The 17,476-nt window shown below is 32.8% G+C and overlaps 1 protein-coding gene across 3 annotated transcripts in view; it reads left to right on the forward strand.

Annotated features, from left to right (window-relative positions):
* Positions 1-336: 336 nt before the first annotated feature.
* FSTL5 (follistatin like 5) overlaps positions 337-17,476 on the forward strand; it is a 633,702-nt gene continuing 616,562 nt past the window's right edge. For 2 of the 3 annotated variants that reach the window (XM_045552740.1, XM_045552741.1), the window contains exon 1: positions 343-760. The gene's annotated coding sequence lies outside the window, so the exon portion shown is untranslated. Of the gene's footprint in view, positions 761-17,476 lie in introns of all 3 variants that reach the window. The other variant, XM_045552739.1, reaches the window with a different exon arrangement.

Raw genomic sequence — 17,476 nt, forward strand, 5'->3', positions numbered from 1 at the left:
GCTCCACTGCCCCCTCTCTCCGCCCCGTCTTCCTGCCGAGCTGCGCCAGCCGCGATCTCGGAGCGCACGGAAGCCGCAGTCCCGGCGAGGCAGGGGCTCCGGCACCGCCAAAGCACTGAGTTTCCACGGGACCGGCTGCCAGTGGATCTTTAAGTCCGGTGATGCCCATGCTGATCTTACGCCGGGATTTTGTCGCCTTGATTGCCACAGCTGACCCTAGCAGAAGCCCCGTCAAGGGGGCGGCCCCTCACCTCCCAGCGAGTTGATATGCAAAACAGTTACGTCAGACAGTGGGGGCGGGGCACCCCGGGTTGAGTGACAGCCGCTCTCGTCCAAGGAGGAGGCGCGAGAATCATCCTGGTTCAGTGACTGAGACAAACTGGAGGTGAGCGGAGCTGGTGCTGCCCACGGCGCTGTCGGTGCTGAACCTGAGGGGCAAACGGACCGGGTGCTCTAGTACCTGGAGACAACGCCCTCTTGCATCCTCCGTGCCCTGGGGGACCCGCTTCACCGGCAGGACCCATCTCAACTTGACAAAGGAGTGTGTTATCGGACGTGGGAGAGAGTCCGCTGTTTGCCACCTGGGCTCCCATTCAGGCGTGACTTTGGAGATTTCTATAGTTCTAGACCAAACTATTTTTATTTTTCCCCCATCTAAGACGATCTTTTTAGTGTCTTTTTTTTTTTTTTTTAATTGTGGTTTATATATCCACACCATTTAGGAATCTTTCTGGGGGACTTTTTTGACTGTTAAAATAAGGTAAGAAAAAATAATATTGTTATAAATGATTACAAGTGGGGGAGAAATGCAGACTTTTATACAAAAATTTAAAAACAAGTTATGCTTATTTTTATAATTGGAAACTGGACTTTTGGCAATGATTGCAGAAATATTTTAATGATAATTATTATTATTATTACAAGAACATCTGTTGATGATTATGCACTGAATTCTAGAGGGGAAGTTGAAAGCTTTGTTTTTTGTGAAGTTAATGTCATCGTGTTACATCTTGCTTAATAAATATAAATATTTTAGAGGAATACCTCCAGCATGGCTCAAGGAAAAGGAACCATTCAACACAAGTCCCCAAATACGTTAGCAACTGACATTAAATAAATCAACCAACAAGTTGTTTAAAACAAATATAATCTTAAAAAATATTTGAAATACTAATCTCTGGTTAATCAATATTACTTTCCATATCTAAAGCATGGGCTGCAAAGTGCAGAGCTCGCCCAGCGTTTTTTGGAGGGGAGAAGATAGAGGTAGAAACATTTATTTATACCATGCTGGGTTCATTTAGATGTGTTGTTATGCACTAGATCCAAATAAAACTTGTGAAACTCAGTCTCTGAGAATCCACACCCCAAGGTCATGTGTATTTCCAAGTTGGGGGTTGTTTGTTCTGCTATTGACTAGTAAATGTCATCCCCTCACCACCCCTTTGGGTTAGAGGTGGATGTAAATGGGAAGCTCTGATTTAATAATACAGTATTAGCTTGTATTATAGTCGCTACTGCTGTTGGTAATTGAATGGAACTGGGAAGCGTGGGCTGAGAAAATGTCTCGCTATTTCAGCAATGTTTAACCTCTTGCATGCTTAACAGAGAGCTTTTCTGTACTTAGAAGATTTTCTTTTGAAGCTATGTTCCCTTTGTCAATTGGCAGTGTGTTCTGAGTGTGTATGAAGAAAGAATTCAGTGTGGAAAAACCAGTGAACAGTACGTCTCATAGTGAGCAATTATTAAATGATAGAAGTTATCTGGTACTCCTGGTATTTCTTATTACTATTCATGACTTTATTTGACAGACATGATGGTTTGCCTGATAAATAGAATTGTGTTCTTTCATTTTTGTCATTCAGTGACATTAGATTAAGTATAAACGATGGCTGGAAAAGTGGGGGGGGGTTCCCTTTACATTACAGGGAGAGAGTTTAGGTTGCAACTAGATGTCCTATATTAATAGGAATGAGTGAAATATAAAACTGTTTCATACTTAATAACTATTGTTGAACTGACTAGGGCTGTTTTTCAGCAAGTAAAGAGTATATATTAAGTTAGGTTTAAATATTTGTGTATTTTAAAATACCATAAAAATTTCTACTCTAGTTGCATTAGAGTTACTAGGATGAAGTTTAGCCTAAGAGTTTATGCTTTAAAATAATTCCTCTGGGTAGAAATTTTTCATTTTATATGATGCCCAGCCCTACATGTGAGTGATTGTCACAAGAAACGGATATTATTGCAAACACTAGAGGTCAAATGTAAATCTCCTTAAGTTGTTCATATGTTTTAACCTAAACAGATGTTCTTTGTAGAATTCATGGAAGTCATGTGATCTTATGCTAACTATTCACACAAATTTTTAAAGGCTGAACAGGTAGAAAGGCAGAAAAGAATTTATAAAACACTGAGCCAGGAAGTTTATACCAAACAATCTCTTTTAAATGTATATAAAATCATTCTTTACTATTACATATATAGTAAGATTTTTTAAACTAATTACATTGGTATAAATAATCAAACTGTGGAATTTCAAACAGAATTATGGCTTATTTTAATTTTAATTTTATTTGATTTTTTGTTTATCTGGAAACATTAATGTATATGTTAATTTTATAACTTACTGGAAAGGCAGTAACATATATAAATATTATATTCACTCAAATGTATTTGAGTGTCTCATTGACTTTTGTTTGCACAAAGTTTTCCAATAGGTATGTCCTTGTTGGAGTATAAACAATTATTTTGAAGTACCAATATCTGGAATTCTTTCAAATGAAATTTAATGTTCTCACAATGAGATAATTAAACATGAAGATCAAACTATGCTCCTGGAAATAATAATACGAAAGATCAAGTCAATGAGATTGCATATTGCAAATTTAAAATATTAGAAGTATTTTTTGTGACTTTTCTACACATTTAGCATTTATATCTTAGTTCCGAAGTAAGGAAAAATTAGGTTCCCATCATGTGCTCAATTTTTGCACACAGGAAACACTATTTGGATAGAGAATAAGATTTCCACTGTAAACTAATAAAATTGCCAACTTTGAAGACACTTATGAAAGATATTCAAATGTGATGGCCCTTTATTAATTCTTTATTCCACAAGGAAATGACCTTATATTGGAGTTATAACTTATTTGTATAAAATGCACAGGAATATTCAGTAGCAAAACATTGGATAGCTTGTTAAGACATTAATTCATTTCATTAAAGAGACACCACAAATATATGAAGTGCTATTGACTACAAGATGATGAACTTTGACAAAGTATATAGAAAATTGTTAAAATAATTTAATTATTTGTCATATGATCCAGTCAAATTGTTTCTCAATTTTAGGCAACTTGGTCAAACCAAAAATTAAATAAAAAATAAAACTTTTAGATAATTTTTTCTTGCAAATAAGATAAATTCCCACATATATTTTGTGAGATTTAAGATAAGGGTGAATCAGTTTGGGTTTTCTGTTATCAAGGCTATATATTACTTTCTTTTTTTCTTTCCTATTTAGTAACATGGGCAGTAGAAAAATACAAGTAATAATAAACCTGAAATATTCTAAAAAGTTTGGAAAAAAATTTAAAAATGACTTTTAAAGTTTCATATGAGAGGTTATATGACTACTAGTATATTGAGAATTTTCTCTAAACAGTGGCCATTTTTAATAATCTTTAAGGCTCATTTATCTATGAAACCCAAAGGCCTTGAATGAAATATTCTTATTAATCATTTATATTTGTCCCAAATTGCCAAACTAACTCTAGTATTTTTTTTTATTTAATATATTATAAAGCTCAAAAGACCCTTGTGAACTAATAGGCTAGAAAAAATACTTCCTGTTGTTAGCATCATTGTAACAGCCAGGTGACCAATTATACTTTACCAAACAGACTTAATCACCTTCTGCTTCAACACCTCCAAAGTCTTCTGGGTATAGTTTACTTTAGGTGAGCTGTAGGATCCCTTGTGGAAATATTCCAATTTTCCAATTAAATTGGTAACCACACAACAAAGCAATTGGTCCCTTTGTGTTTTAAATCACCTTGGTATTGAGAAATTAATATTATTATAATGGATGAGATTGTGTTTTGATAAACTCAGAGTTCCAATGGGTTTTCCAAAAGACAAAGAATTAAATAATAGTGTAAGCGCTTGACACAAGGAGAGAGAGAGAGAGAATATGTGTGTGTGTGTACACATATAGTAGATTCTACTCTGCAATAAACATGCAATGGAGATGATCTAGAACAGGCAAGTTCAAGACATGCTACTTAATATGAAAATACTTTACATCATAAGTTGTAATACAATATATAATTTTTAGTGGCAAATGTGTCTTTTAATTATTGTTATTTTTTATTTAGGCTAAGATACTTGAACACATACCAGATTTTGTGGGGGGCATGAAAATGCTATTTAGAAGTTCTCATACTAATTGGCAAGGAAAGAGACAATTGGAAATTAAAATTTGCCAGGAATGAGAAACAAAATGGATGTGGGAATAATGAAGGGTTTACAGCACTACATTAATTATGAGAAAATATGAGTTCTGATAAAGGATTTGAAAGTTACTGCCTATAAAAGAGACACATCAGGTTAACTTCCTACATATCTTTGGCTAATAAGCCATGAATTTCTAAGGAACAGAGCCTCAATACCCCCCCCACATAAAATACTTTTCTTCCTTGCAGATTAGTATTTTCATGCATAGCTGTGGTGAAATGAGAGAAGAGGAACAGCTTAACTCCGAGCCTTTTTGCTTTAAAATAAAGTAATTAATATTAATTTAATGTGGTTTTGGTATCAAATTATGTAAATCTCTAAACCAGAGTGGTTGCTTAGTGAGTTCATTTGCATGTCAATACAAAGCATATTATTTTAACTTATAACTAGTTCATAGCACTTCTAGCAATTCTGAAGCATGATGCAAAAGATTTGAAAAAACTTTTCATTGAGTTTTATTTAAATGTATTTATTGCAATAGAGAAACTTACTTTAGTGATTTATTTTTTTATGAAAGTAACACCAAGGTAGCAATTAAAACATTCATACAGTAGCAATTAAAACATACACACCTGAACTATGTTCCCCAAAGATGATGATGAAATGGAAATAATTTTCCTTTTTTAGTTGGACTACTTCCACAAAACACATTAGATAGTGTTATAATGACCAGTGAGGCCTTATTTTTTTTTTTTAATTCTTGAAACCCTAAGAGTAAAAGTTCCTTACTTATATGAAGAAACAAATGCCTACAAGCTCTCTGTGGTTATGTGCCCTTTTTCCCAAAACCTGAGAAATTTCTGTGATCCTGATATCAATCAGACTCTGAACTACCTCATTTAGGATTAAGGAGATAGGCCCTTCATATTTCTAAAGAAAAACAGCCAGTGAGTTGCTACTAGTAAAAACATTTCTGCTGCATAATGGAGTGCCTATTGATGTTTGGCCATTTGGTCTTTGAGCCTGGATTTGCTTGATCATTTGGGAAGTGGAAGAAGACAAAAATAGGTACCATTCAAAGTATTAATAGGAAAATATATATATATACACACACATAAGCCATATTAAGTCATCTTATCCATATTAGGGCATTTATCATTTACAAAGCTGTGTAAAGGTTGATATTATTCATTGTAATATTCATTTTCCAAATGGGAAAGCAGAAACTCACATTAAACCTCTCCACTACTTTATCTCGTGGTCATACAACTAGGAGTAGGTGGATTAGAGAATCAAACCGAGTTTGCCAGCTACACTGCACATGTCTCGTACCTCTATTTAGGTCAAATATTCAAGTGAATGTGTCTCTCTTTCAAAACTAGGCTTTTTTGTTTCTTCTGTGATACTGTCTTTACAAAATGTAAATGCCTCTTATTTTTTCCCTAAGACTTTTCCTCAATTATTAAGTTATACTTAAATTATTTTATAGCATATAATTTTTAATATACATACTTTAGAAAGCATGATACCAAAAGTCTTAAAGCGTTTTCTCTCTGTATATAATGCTATGAAAATGCTACCTTAGTCCATCTCACAAACTATTCAAAATATTAGCAACAGCCAGTGTTTTCCTTGTTATCATAAACAAAACAGAATAAGGATGAATGGAATAGACTGGTTAATGTTTCCTAAGAGTTCCAGTCTTTTCTTCCTAAAATCTCCTACTGGACACCAAATTCAAATACAAATACATGGTGACCTTCAACCCACTTTGAACATTCAGCACTTGTGTGACCAGCTGCTGCTCAGATTAAACCTTCAGACTAGTTAGCTACTAATGCTTTGAATAGTCTGTGAGATTAAATAAAATAATCAAAATAAAATTACTGGATTTGAAGCACAATACCAAAATAGGTGGACTCTTGAATGCTTAGGAATCGTAAATACTTTACTGTTTCTAATTCCATTTGAGGTAAAGGAAAATATTTACTACTAGTTGTTGCTCTCTGATTTCATATGGCATTCAGGCTGACTAAGGAGAAAGGGTGACTGTTGTTTGTGGTAATTACAACACATCCCAGGTGAGGCAGGGACTTGGATCAGATTCCCTACTGAATGCCCATTAGACAAGTTTTTGGTTGTCCGTATTAAATGGATCCCAAAGGAGATAGATAAGTTATATTTGAGAAATTACATAAGGGGTGTGATATACGTTATTTGGGTTATGGATACCCTAAAAACCCTGACTTCACCACTACCCAATTTATGCATGTAACAAAATTACACTTGTTCCCCATAAATTTATGCAAATAAAAAATAAATAAAAGGCAAAAAAAAAAAGAGAAAAGTTTGATTTTGTGGAAAATTTAAAGTAGAAAGATTATGGGGCCTTTTATTTAATATTTTACATATTGGTTATTAATACTTAGTGTTTCACCTTTGAAATGAAATTGAAATTTTTGCAGCATTGTGTATACCAAACTTTTGATTCACTGTTCCTCATTCTTTACGGAGTTCTGCAGGAACTCCATATACTGCAGTAGCTACAATTATCATTTCTTCATAGATATTTTCCAAATCTGTAGCTCTGACCAAGATTTGAAGTCCCTTACTGTATTTACAAAGGTCTGTGAGACATTTTAACTCTGATTTCATGGTGACAGCACAAATTCCACGAACTCATGGTCTCATCCCTAACATAGCCCCCCAATTCTATTTTATCAGCCTGTCAATGTCACATTCTTTTTTCCATTCATCTTGGTCTGAAAATTCATAGATATTTTAAACTTATATTTTTCTTTCTTTACTAATATGCAGAGTCTTCAAGTTTTTTTACTCCTTAATTTGTAATGTAGCTTTATCATATTCGCTACTTTCTATTTTTTCTTGTCACTTTTACCTTGATCCAGGCTGGTCAGTCTCAACCAGGATTATTTTAACATTCTTTACATTGGCCTCCCTTATTCTTGTTTATTCCTGCTGTAGTAATCATTAGTGGTAATAGTAGCCACTAGTTGCTAAAAATTTTCATGATTCATAATAAGCCATGCATGGTGTTAAGTATTTATAAACACGCTTTCATTTTATATGCACAATATCTTCTAATGTAGATATAGAACAACCACTGCTTAAAATGTTGCTCACAGTGTGGAACTCAGACCAACTTTTGTCTGAAGCCAGAATCATTATCCTCTGATGATACAGAGTTCATACCTCCTCTAGATTTCTCTGGATTGAAGTCAACTTTCAGATGTCATTGTGTTCAGAAATCATCAATGGATCTCTAATTTTCACTACATTAAGTTGACCTTGTCTTCCTGCTTTTAAGATCCTAATAATTGCTTCTATACCCTGTAAATAGTGAATTTGATGTTCAGTTGTCTCATATGTGTGCAATGCACATATGTAAAACAAAGTCAAAATATAAAACATGGTTCCTTACCTCCATATGAGCACGATATCCCGTCTGGGCTATTGTACTTTCAAGAATCCCAGCTTAGATCCTACTTCTCTGTATGCAGTTGAGTTTTCTTACAGTATAAGAGCAGATTGTCCTCATATGAGCTTTTCAGAGTCTCTGTAGGTTTTGTTTCAGTAAATGTCATGTCAGTGTCACCCTGGGTTTCACCAAAATGTCCACTTTTTAAAAACGTACATATTTGTTTTTTACTGTTAGGTAAAAATGGCAACAAACTTAGCAGCTTAAACATTTATTGTCTCATAATTTCTAGGAGCCATGAATCTGGGTACAGGTTAGCAGGATCCTCTGCTCAGGATTTTACAATCAAGGTTTCAGCCAGAACTAGGTTCTTATTTGAGGATCAGCACTCTCCTCCAAGATCACTTGGTTATTTGCAGGATTTATTTTTTTGCAGCTAAGAATTCATGGAGACTTGTTTCTTCAAAGCTAGCAGGAACATTTCTCTGACTTCTTCAGTTTCTGACATCTAGACCCACCCAGTCAGGCCCAGCTAGAATAACTTCTCTTTTGATATACACAAAGTCGACTGATTGAAACTTTAATTACATCTTTTAAATCCCTTCCTCTCTGCCATATATTGTGATATAACCACAAGACATTACCTTTGTTGTGTCCTATTGGTTAAGAGCAAGTTAAATGTCCTGTGTACACACAAGACAAGGCGACAATACAAGGGTTATACAAGACTGTATGTCATTAAGATTCATGTAGAATTCTGCCTACCATACCTATTTAATGTTTTACTTGTACCTTAGTCTTTCTTAATAGCTGTAATACCATTGAGCTCTTCTTTCTCAGCCCAGAATTTATGACCTGAATTGTGTGGTGGACAGTCTGGAGTTGCTTTTGGATTTTTTAATGTGTCTTAGGCTGTTCTTCCTAATTAATTCTTTTATAGGGCAAGGCCTAGGAACTCCTGTGTGTAAAAACTGCACATTTTAAAATTACTTCATGTATATTATTATTTAATCCTCATTGGAGTTTATTCTTTTTTATGTTTGTTTTTATTATGTAGTGTTTTATACATGTAAGATTATGACAGATTTGTATAGTATTTTGTACATATAGCACTATAATAGAATTTATGCTGATAGATTTCGCTAGTGTTTTCAGATTTTAGATTTTGATAATCTGCAGTGTTTTCCAATTCTTGTCTCTGGTCTCTGACTAACTGAAAACCTCACAAAAGGTGTTGTATTAGTACTTTATTTTAGGCAACATGGAATCCTTCCACACAAATCAGAAATTTATAATTAGTATTATGCTTTATAGATAATATAGAAATTATACATGACATTTTACATTTGCTATTTAGGAAAAGTATAGGATATCTATTTTATATTTACTTTGAAAGAAAAATTTCACATTTTAAAAGAATGTCATCATCAAAAGAATGTCACACATATGTTATGAATAATTTTTTCTTCTTTATTTAGTCTAAAGATTGGCAAATAATTGGATGTTACTTTTACTAACATTAATTATACAGAAAAATGTCATTACACTTATATATTTCATAGTTTATATACAGTTAAGGCAATTTCATCTTGATAAAAGCTAAATAAGATAATTAACCGGTGTAGAAATTCAATCTGAATTTTTATATAGTTTTCATAAAATAATTAAAATTACATTTATTGTAAGATGAGTGAATTAATACCATTAACATATTAAGTAGCTACTGTGTTTCAGGTGCCCTTTTGGGTGCTGGGGTTGAGCAGGAATGAGAAAGACAGAGTACCTGCTCTGCCCTTTCTGTGGAAAGCTAGACAATAAGCAAACCAATAAGACAAAGTATCATTTCTGGCATTGGTAAGTGTTAAGGTGAAAAGTAAAACAGGTGAACTATTACTAAGGGATGAGTGCTAGCTAAGATAGAGGTTATCTTAGGTGCCAACTTTGTGCTATTTTGAGGTACTTATCAGGTAGTTTCTGACTAAAGTTAACATAACTTATGTTATTCTAAAATATGTTATTCTAAAAAGCATTAACGATTTTATTCGTCGTCATAACCAAGAGAAGATGACCTGAGTAAACTCCAGGGACTTTAGGAAAGAGCTGATTATCCAGTAGGAAATCAATACATTTAGGTTGCAAGAATGTTGAATTCTGAACATCTACTCACAAAAATGAATATTATGATTATCATATCTCCATTTGATATGATATCTTAAAATCCTCTCTAGTGAACTTTAATTTGTAAAATCCTGTTCATTCTTAAATGTCAAATCATTGGCAAAAACCAGAAGGCTCACATCATGAAAAAGTGATTCTTTTTATTTGTGATTTTCTTCTTAATAAAAATGAGCTTCCTTCTTTGGCACTATATTTAAAATATGTTACGTTATTTTTTTCTTTCAACTTTTAAATGCACATTCTTGGATTTTTAAAGCTAATTGCTGAGAATAAGTTTGTATTCTTTGTGCCTTGTGCAGTTTGTTAGTTTGGAACTTCACATTCTTTCAGGAAAAAACTCAACTATTCTAAAATTTATGTATTTAAGGCAATGATTCAGTGAGCTAGTATTTATATCAAATGATTTATTATCCCAAGCACTATGACTTTATTAGAGAAAGAGAAATGCTTAGAATGCTTTTTGGGTTTGTGCACATGCTTGAGAAAATACAATGTTTATCAGTTATTATTTAATTGTGTTCTTTTTCCAAAAAGTGTGACATCATGAGAATATGTAAGAAAAAAGAAAAAGAAAATAATGGTAATAAAACCACATCTATACTTTTAGAAAATAAACACAACAATTAAATGCAAATATGTCAATCCTTTGGCAGAGTGTCAAAAATTAGTCCCTTTACCAAAAAAGTAAGACTTGAAAGAACTTACACAAATTGTGCCAAAGATTTTTTTGAATTATATTCTTGGTGAGTTTTCTCATAAGCTATAATTAATTGAACAACAACCACCAAAAAAAAAAAAAAAAACCTGAAGAGAGAAAATTTTAGAGAATGCTTTGCAATTTAAATGTATATATTTATAATTCATGACAACAATAATTTCAAAAATATCCTCTCTGCAACTCTTTGTTTTCTTTTGGCAAGTGCCCTATTTCCCTGCATTTCCTGAGGCCTGAGGAAGGTGAAAGGTTTTCACTGAGTATGTTTCTCTGTCTGTGCACAGATAGTGTAACTTAACTGATAATGTCTGGAGCAGGACTGTGTGCCCAGCTGTGAAAACTGCTCTCAATGCTGACACTCCACTGGACATCTAGTTAATTATATATGTTTTGTTGAACATGTTGGTTAAGTTAAAAACTGTCTAAAAATCAGTAGAGGGAGCTCAAGAAGGCAGTAAGGATATTTGATGCTGGCCTTCTAATGCCACAATGTTTTTCCTCCAAAATAGTCCTCAGGTAGGGAGAAAAAGTTATTTTAAATGCAAAATAACCTTTGTGACATTATGAAAGTCAGAATTATTTAAGTAGTTGAAGAAGTTACACTGTTTCTCTCTAAATGTCTGTGTCCCATTTGTTATTGACTATAAATGAATTTTACTTATAAATTGTTAGAACATTATGGAAACCCCACTGTGCGATATTCAAGATCTTACTGCCCCAGTTTCTAGATCTTAGCACTGAGTTCTTGATCCAGAAAATAGAAGATGACAAAAAGATTCTGAGGACACCAGAGACTTCTACAAACCATCGCCAAGCCTAAATTGAATCTGTGATAGTTGTGAGAACATGCCAGGGCATATCTTTAAATTTTGCTATTTGGCTTAACTATACTGGACTTAAACATAGATTTTTGTTATACCCCAGCACCTTCCGAACTTTTAAAATTTTCACAAATATAAAGCCCAGCAATTCTCAGAAACTGTTAAGCAGGCTGTTTTCAGTTAGCAACTTCATGCCAACAGACACGCCCCATATTTATTTATTTATTTAATTTATTTATTTATTTTTTTTTTGAGACAGAGTTTCACTGTATCTCCCAGGCCAGAGTGCAGTAGCATCATTGTAGCTCACCGCAAGCTCAGACTCCTGAGTTACAGTAATCCTCTTGCCTCAGCTTCCTGAGTAGCTGGGACTACAGGCGAGTGCCACCACGCCTGGCTAATTTCTTCTATTTTTAGTAAGACGGGGTCTTGCTCTTGCTCAGGCTGGTCTTGATTTTCTGGGCTCAAGGGATCCTCCTGCCTGGGCCTCCCAGAGTGCTAGGATTACAGGCATGAGCCACCACTTCTTGCCCCATATTTATATATTTTATAAATGAGAAAGTAGCAACTATCTCTGGGTATTTTTGATTGGGATGTTGCTCATGAGTTTTCAAAGTCCTGCTGAAAATATAAAACTTGCTAATTTAAAACACTTTTCCAATTAAAATTTTTTTTGCTGTTTTTATCAGAGTATTAAATATACTCTAATTGTTCAGTTGAAACCCTACAGTGCTATAAGAATGAGCTATTAAATAGCAACATTCTTGAAAAGGAAGAAAAATTTTATTTCTAAAAACTTCTTAATATAGTTTCATTGTAATAGTATTATTCACTCCTGATTTAGTATTAAATTAATAGATTCTCTTCTTGAATAATGGCATTTTTGACTTTTAATATGACATTTAAATTTAATAGCACATGTGATTTGTTGAAATTACATTAAGGTCAGAGTTTAGTAAAATTTATATATTACTTGCTATTATTTGGCATGCAGTTTTTTATATGAAGGCCTAGTGATCTACAAACTTTTGAAATGTATATTTAAATCAATTATACTTTTATTTGTCTTATGACATCTTTCAAGTTGAAGTATTTGGTTAAATCACATGATCACTTTTAAGTGATAGAAATAGCTATTGTCATTATTTGTATAGTGATTACTTATATCAGTATATTCAGACTAGTAATATTTGAAATATTATGTGATCATAGTGTTATGTGTTAACATTTTATTAATAGCAAAAATGCACTTTCTGTGTTTTTATTTACATTTGCTTTTTTAAAATATATGTATATATATATTTATTCAGAATATTATAGGGGTACAAACGTTTAGGTTACATATACCATATTGCCTTTGCACTGACCGAGTCAGAGCTACAAGCATGCCCATCCACCAGAGAGTGCGCACCACACCCATTAGGTGTGAATACACCCATCCCCTCCTCCCACCTCCCACCTGACCAGCACCCAAAGAATGATATTATACTTCCATATGTGCACTTAAGTGTTGATGAATTAGTGCCAATCTGTGGTGCCTGTTTTTCCATTCTTGTGATACTTCACTTAGTAGAATGGGTGCCAGCTCCATCCACGATAATACAAGAGGTGCTAGTTTACCATTGTTTCTTGTAGTATTCCACAGTATACATTATATCACATTTTATTAATCCACTCATATATTGATGGGCACTTGGGTTGTTTCCACATCTTTGCAATTGTGAATTGTGCTGCTATAAACATTCAAATGCAGATGTCTTTGTTATAGAATGTCTTTTTTTTTCCTTTGGGTGAATACCTAGCAGTGGGATTGCTGGATCAAATGGTAGTTCTACTTTTAGTTCTTTGAGGTATCCCCATATTACTTTCCATAGAGTTTGTACTAGTTTGCAGTCCTACCAGCATTGTAAGAGTGTTCCTATCTCTCTGCATCCATGCCAATATTTATTGTTTTGGGACTTTTTGATAAAAGCCATTCTCACTGGAGATAAGTGATATCTCATTGTGGTTTTGATTTGCATTTCCCTGATGATTAGAGATGTTGAGCATTTTTTCATATGTTTCTTGGCCATAAGTCTATTGCCTTTGAAAATTTTCTGTTCATGTCCTTTGCCCACTTTTTAATGGGGTTGTTTGATTTTTTCTTACTGATTTTCCTGAGTTCTGTATAGATTCTAGTTATTAGCCCTTTGTTGGATGTATAGTATTCAAATATTTTCTCCCATGCTGTAGGTTGTCTATTCACTCTAATGAAGCCAATATCACCCTACTACCAAAGCCAGAAAAGGATACAACAAAAAAGAAAACTACAGGCCAATAATCCTTATAAATATAGATGCAAAAATTCTCAATAAAATCCTAGCAAATCAAATTCAGCTGCTTATCCAAAAAATAATTCATCACAACCAAGTGGGCTTTGTCCCTGAGATGCTGGGATGGTTCACATATGCAAATCTGTAAATGTAATTCACCACATAAATAGAAATAAAAACAAAGACCATATGATCCTCTCAACAGATGCAGAAAAAGCACATGACAAAATTCAGAACTCCTTTATGATAAGAATGCTTAACACCATGGGCATAGATGGGGCCTCAAAATAATAAAAGCCATATATGACAAACCCACAGCCAACATCATGCTGAATGAGGAAAAATTGAAAGCATTCCCTCTTAGAACTGGAACCAGACAAGGCTGCCCTCTGTCACCACTGCTCTTCAACATAGTGATGGAAGTCCCAGCCAGAGCAATCAGACAAGAGAAGGAAATCACGGGCATCCAATAAGGGTAGAATAGGTCAAACTCTCGCTCTTTGCAGATAATATGATCTTATCTCTAGAAAACCTAACAGATTCTGCCAAGAGATTTCTAGAATTTATAAATAAGTTCAGCACAGTCTCAGGTTACAAAATCAATGTACACAAATCAGTAGCATTCATATACATTTGCTTTTTAGTGAATTTGATGCTTTAATATTTTTCATACAAGCAATTCTTCTGTTGTAACATATCCTTCTATTTTTTTTGAACACTAATCCAAGAGAGTCTTGACTTTATAGAATCAATGAAAATAGACTTTGTAAAATAATAATAATGATTGTTTATTGAGCAATTATTGTGTCTCAAGCACATTTCTACATACAAGTTATTTCATTATAAGTTTAGAAGAGCTTATAAGGTAGAACCAAGGCTGAGACTAAGGTTTCTGGGAGGTTAAAGGCCACACTGTTACGGGAGGCACACATGGGCCTCGCCAGCTCAAAAGGTCCCAACACTCTCTGGCCATATATTAAAAACCCGGTAATTTTAGTGTCATATTTTCCAAGCAAGTTTATTTTTTTTCAGTGTCTAAAGTCTTCATTAAAAATACATTAGGCCCAGTGTGTTTTTCTAGAAAGCAGTTGGACTTCTGAAGCATATGAATATTTCTTCAAAATAACTCATCTCTTGAATGCTTAAGATTCTAAACAAAATATATTATTCTGATGTAATCCTGATTATCCAATATTCTTTAAGAAGCTCTAAATTATAATCAAAACCAAAAGAACCTGTCCCTATTTAGAGGGATACTAAAACTGATTTTATTTTTGTAATCAAAACCAAAAGAACCTGTCCCTAATTAGAGGGATACTAAAACTAATTTTATTAACATAGTTATATATCTTTGGTTTTCATTCATTTTTATCACTAAATGGGGGAATATTGGAACTTCTATTTCTGTCATGCTCCAAATATTTTATCTTAGAAACAGATGTCAAACTGAACATAATATTGAAATTGGTTAACAAATTAAGTAAAATCATAATGTAGTATTTTTATCAAGAACAAAAATATTTTTAAAAATCATCTTTTATATATGTATATATGTTCATGTAGATGTACATGTATAGGCACATTGAATCTATATTGACTTTTAAGTGAGAAGAATCATTATTATATAATTCAATAATGAGATATCTAATATTAAGCCATTTTATTTTAATTGGGATTAAAGCCAACCATGTATGAGTCTCATTTTAATTACTCCATACTTCCAGATTTGTTAACAATCCTGAAAAGACACATTCAGACACTTCATTTTGGGGGTATTTTCGTAATAACTTTTGAAACTAGAACTCTATTCATGACTGTCATCACATGGTGAATGACACATACAAAAGGTTTTGGCTCTGACTTTGTAATATTTTTTCTCAAATATGCTTGGGTAGAGTAACATCAAAAATTTTTTTATTTGTTTGTTTGCCTGTTTGTTTTATGTATATTCTTTTCAGGCTGCCTATTAAATGTGGTACTTTTCAAGAATTTACCCATTGAAATCATAGTGGTATTTAAAAATCATTCCTAATTATGTAAGCTGTATTCATTTTTAAAGTGGTTTAACAGATCTCTCCTTATTGAAATGCAGGTTAAAAATGCTAGATTCAGAAAAAATAGTATGTCAGTAAATCATATGCAACTCAAGATATTTTTATATCATATTTTGTGCTATATTATCAAACACTATTACCTGTTTAAGATAAACATAATTATCTCTTTTGAGGTATGAACTATACAGATGATAATTTATTATTAACAGTGAATGCTATAAATTTAATCATGTTTATCCTTAAATATGTAACATTCTATTTTTATAATGTATATTTTAAGTGTATATATACATATAAAATCTCTTAAAATTTTAAATCATTTGGAATTTTCATACTTATTAATATGTAAATAAGTACATTTTCAATAGAGCATTCTGTTGATATATCCACTAGATATATCTGTTGAAGATCTACAAGAATGATGTATATATTAGATATAATGATTGAAAATGCAATAAAGCTCCAAATTCAAGACATAAAAGGAATTTAGGGTGACACAATAATTGTTACAGAAAAAGTGGAAAGAGTGCATTTTGTCTCAGTTTATTTTGAATTGTGTTTGATCATTTTTTTTAAATGACAGAAAAGTTGAGATATTCCGAAGGAAGATTTGGTCAACCAGTATGGAATAGTCTAATTTGTTCACCAACACACTTAACGTGGGAAAGTTCTAATAGCTTCAATGTTAAAGTATTTAACTATTAGTTTTAGATGTCAAGTTTCCCTAAGTATTGACTAGTAATCTTACAGAATTTAGGTAACTCAAATTGTGACTTAGGCAGTAAAATTGAGTCAGTTGGGTAGGTATAAATGTCTTTCATTTATCTAAGTAGTCTATATACTTCAAATATTAATTTTATAGATACAAATGAATAAAAAGTAGGTAAATTAATGAAACAATACCACCAATGAAAAAGTTTCTAGAAAGCCTCTTCAAAGAAAGGAGAGTGAATTGATCTCAAGTTAAACTGTAACTTACATAGTATACAAACATGTGAATTTAATTTGAATTTATCATGGTATTTTGTATTTTCTTAAATCTTACAGCCCTTACTATTATACACGCTTAGAAAAACTGAGCATAAAAGAATAATTGTGGATTTAAAATCCAATTTTTGTCTGTTGTGAAAACAGCTTCATGTGAAATGTTTCTTGATGTTGGATTTGATTGGTGTTATTTAAAAAGCAATATTTCTATGTTAAATAAGGAAGTGTGAAGTAAAATGAAATAGAAGCTAAATTCCCAGATAAGAATATTTATAAAATTTTGAAGAAAATAAAACTTAGAAAATAAGTGAGATCACAGTTAAGAATAGACTACAGAAACATGACTAAATGCCATGTTATGTCCTGACTGTAATCTTGGAAAACAAAAAGCACGTTAGGTAAAACTAAAGAATGCAGAATAAAATGTGAACCTTAGTTTAAAAATAATGTATTGGTTCATCAGCTGTGACAAACATATCATAACATGATACTAATGTAAGATGTTAAAAATA

The sequence above is a fragment of the Lemur catta genome, chromosome 5 (genome assembly GCF_020740605.2).
Source record: "Lemur catta isolate mLemCat1 chromosome 5, mLemCat1.pri, whole genome shotgun sequence".
Taxonomy (NCBI): Eukaryota; Metazoa; Chordata; class Mammalia; order Primates; family Lemuridae; genus Lemur; species Lemur catta.